Genomic DNA, 3,780 nt, shown 5'->3' with positions numbered 1-3,780 from the left:
AAAGTAATGCTATTGAAATTTTTTCATCTATCACTTGCTCTGCATGTCTGATTGCCAGGTCTTGACAAGGCAGAATGGCTATGGGAGCAAAACGCATATCAGACTCCTCCAGGTGGATGTATCATCTACATGGGAGATGGTCCCACTACACTGCCCTGAATACCGAGGCTCCAAACATCAGCTGATCTAATTCTACCAAAGCCATGTAACTGGAAAAACGGTACTGGATTCAGAACTCTGGGTGTCTAAGTTTGAAGTCTATGAACTTTTCATTACAGCAAGCTTCTTTCTAGAAAAAAAAATGCTCTACTTCTGCAACGTTCAGCTAATGCATTCATTTGCTTCTTTTTTTTAAATAGATTTTTATAGATTTTTTTTTAGAGAAAGAGGAAGGGAGAGGGATAGAGAGATAGAAACATCAAGGAGAGAAACATCATCGATTGGCTATTTCCTGCACATCCCCTATTGGGGATCTAGCCCGCAACCTGGGCATGTGCCCTGACTAGGAATCAAACTGGCCACCTCTTGGTTCCTGCATCAACGCTCAATTGCTGAGCCACACCGGCTGGGTTTCTTTGACTATTTTCTCTTTCAGTAAAATTAGTGTGTACCTACTAAGTGCCAGTTTTGGACTATGTTCTGGGATACAATGGTGAGCAAAAGCTGACCCAGAACCCACTTTTGAGGAACTTCCATGGGCAGTAGGAGATAATGACATGGATAAAATAATCACACTAATCGATATATGGCCATGGCCTTTGATCAGGGCTTCATAGGAAGAGAAACAGGGCTCTGAGAACGTGCAAAAGTAAAGGTCGGTTGGTCAGGAAAAGCTCCCCTGAAGAAGTAACGAAGTGTGATCTCAAAGATGAGTGTAAATATATAACATATGGGACAATAATAACGTGTGAAAAGAGAAGAATTTTCTATACTTGTTCTCTGTTTTCTCCCCATCTATCTGCTCCTCAACCTGCCCCACTTAACGTGCCCTCTGCTCCCATCACTCTGCCATAGGGGTTCATGCGATGAAGTGCAGGGACATGTTTAGTCCTGCATTTACTTGCACATTTTAGACAGAGTTGATCACTCCCTTCCTCTTGAAATCATTTACTCCTTGACTCCTAGACATGAAATTAGAGAGAAGAGGGGTGTTGTGAGAAGTACTTGATGGCCCTCGGCAACGGCCAGAGAAACTCCAGGATGAGAACTTAGCCTCCTCAGCGCCATCTTCTAAGGACAGGCGCTGGGCAGCTCTCGTTAATTTAGTGTTCACAGGGGAGATGTGTTCAGGTTTCCTTACCGCCATCTGTTTCCAGCCCAAGTTTCCTTGGCCATTTCCCACAAGTTTCTTAGATGAAAGCACCATGGATTTTATCTAATAATAGACCAAGTTCCTTAGAGTTCCCTGTGCCTTGCGGTGTATACCAAGGGCCACTTGGGGTTGGAGGTGGCTCTGCATTATCAAAAGAAGATCCTCTTTATTTTATATACCGGGATTCCACATAGGAATTTTCATGTAAGGCTTTTGTGACTAGAGAGAAAAGAAATTCATAAAACCTACCATTATGTTATTTGCTCCACACTTTCTAGTTCTAGAGTATTGTTTTCTATTCGGTTCTCCCATAAACCTGTCAAAGCTAGAAGGAGGATTGTTATTAACTCTAGTGCACAGATCACAAACAGCTCAAGGAACTTAGGTTCACTGACCAAGATCACGAAAGAGGACACAGCATAGGACAGAGGTTGGATTCAATTCCAGGACATTGGACTTCATACAAGCCCCGGAATGGAGATTTGAGCCAATTTTACCTACTCATTAAGGAGATGTCTTCAGGGAACATTTAGCGTTCTTAACACAGAGAGAAAGTAGAACACCGGCTTAACATCGCTTTCCTCTAGGTGGCAAGGTTAGGGGTAAATTTAGTTCCTTCTTTGTGCTTCTCTGTGACTTCTCCAATGTGCATGCATTACTCTTATGTTTAGAAAACAGAAAATAAAGGAGTATGATTATGATGTAAATCAATGAGAAAACAGAAGAAGGTCTTCTACTCACCTAGGGGGCCAGGGCTACCTAATTGTTTGGAATTGGCTCTGAGCCTTGAAGATAAGAACTGATGTCAGTCAAGTAAAGAAGTGTGAGCCGCAAGTGTCTTAACCCCTCTGTGCCTCAGTTTAGCTCTGTGTAAAGAGGAGGCAATAACCCTACCTATATTGGCCAAGGCTCTTGATTATAAGCGGCAGAAATGCCATTCACGCTAGTTTAGAGTGCAGAAGGGTTTCACTGAGTCACAGCAACGAGGAACTAAGGAATCTCACTGCAGTCCTGGATCTCTTTCCATTCGTGAGCTCTGCCTTCCTCTTCGCCCTGCTTGCCCTCCCAGGTTAGCACCCCTGGTGCATAGAAAACCTTTCTCAGAGCCCACAGGCCACGTCCAAGGATGATTCTGCTAAGCCAGCTTGAATCCCTTACCTCCAAGACCCCTGCACTGAACCAATCACTGTGAGCAGGTGATGGGGAGTAGGAGGCACCCAGCCAATCCTGAGTGTACCTTCGTGCCCAGTAGCCTTCTTCCTGGAGACCCAGCTCTCACGTGATGAATGCTGACAAGGCAAATGCCTGACCAAACCAGATGGGGTGAGCTTTTTCACAGGCCAGAGGGTCCAATTTATGTGTGCTGTTAGAAGGTTTAATTAGCTTGTGAGAGGCATTAAATAAGTAAATTTGGTAAACAACATTTCAGTACCTATCAGAAGGCAGAAAAAAAAAACCTTTAAACTCAAGCTAACAACACAAAAAGGAATGCTTGGTCAGAAAACCAGAAAGAAAAAAGGATCAGCTGACACTTGCTACCATGAACTGTGGGCCACTGGGGTTGGTGACGGATCGAAACATGGTTGGGTGAAAACCTGCTTTGACAGACATTGACTGGGTAGCTTTGGGGGAGATCAGACCCCAAAACCAGAAGCCATTGCTAACCCCCTGAGATCCTGAATGAGACCCTCACCTCCACATTGGCCACTCTAGCTGAGAATCCGCCTGCCACTGACTGGGCTTATAACAAGGCCAATGTAGCGAAGGCTGGCTTGGTAGAAGACTTTGAAAAGAAGTTGAATGTCCTGAAGGTTCCTGTGCCAGGGGATAAATATAGTGCCTGGTGGATGCTGAGAAAAAAAAAAAGGTGTGAAAAGTTGTGCTAAGTTTTTGTCTCTCCCAAAGCCCAGGCTTGAGCGATATGAGAATGAGCTGGGGAAGATGAAGGACAGAATTCCCTTTGATCAGATGACCTTTGAGGATGTGAATGACGTCTTCCCAGAAACCAATCACACAAGAAAAAGTATCCCTACTGACCTCCCAAGCCAATTGAAGTTAATAAACATGAGTTTGGGAGAATCCTTGGCCCTTGCATTATAAACTCTGGACATTAAAAATAATTATATAGCTCAGCCTGCATGGCTCAGTGGTTGAGTGTCAACTATGAGCCAGGAGGTCACAGTTCGATTTCCATTCAGGGCATATGCTCAGGTTGCAGGCTCCATCCCCAGTAGGGGGCATGCAGGAGGCAGTCAATTGATTCTCTCTCATCATTGATGTTTCTATCTCTCTCTCCCTCTCCCTTCCTCTCTGAAATCAATAAAAAAATTTTATGAAAAAAACTACAAAAAATAAATAATTAGCAAGTCCAAATGGAGGGCCAACTCTTGCTGGGTATCTGGGGAGGGAAAAGAATTGGGAAATACGCCCTCTCTAGGTGCTTCAGGAGGCATTAATTCAGCTTTTAC

The 3,780-nt window shown here is 44.1% G+C and overlaps 1 pseudogene; it reads left to right on the top strand.

Annotated features, from left to right (window-relative positions):
* The first annotated feature begins 2,891 nt into the window (after positions 1-2,891).
* Positions 2,892-3,780, top strand: part of LOC102771569 — a 2,140-nt pseudogene continuing 1,251 nt past the window's right edge.

This window comes from Myotis davidii, unplaced genomic scaffold (assembly GCF_000327345.1).
Source record: "Myotis davidii unplaced genomic scaffold, ASM32734v1 scaffold243, whole genome shotgun sequence".
Taxonomy (NCBI): domain Eukaryota; kingdom Metazoa; phylum Chordata; class Mammalia; order Chiroptera; family Vespertilionidae; genus Myotis; species Myotis davidii.
Note: the sequence above shows the minus strand (reverse complement) of the source record. Positions and strands in the feature narration are given on the sequence as shown.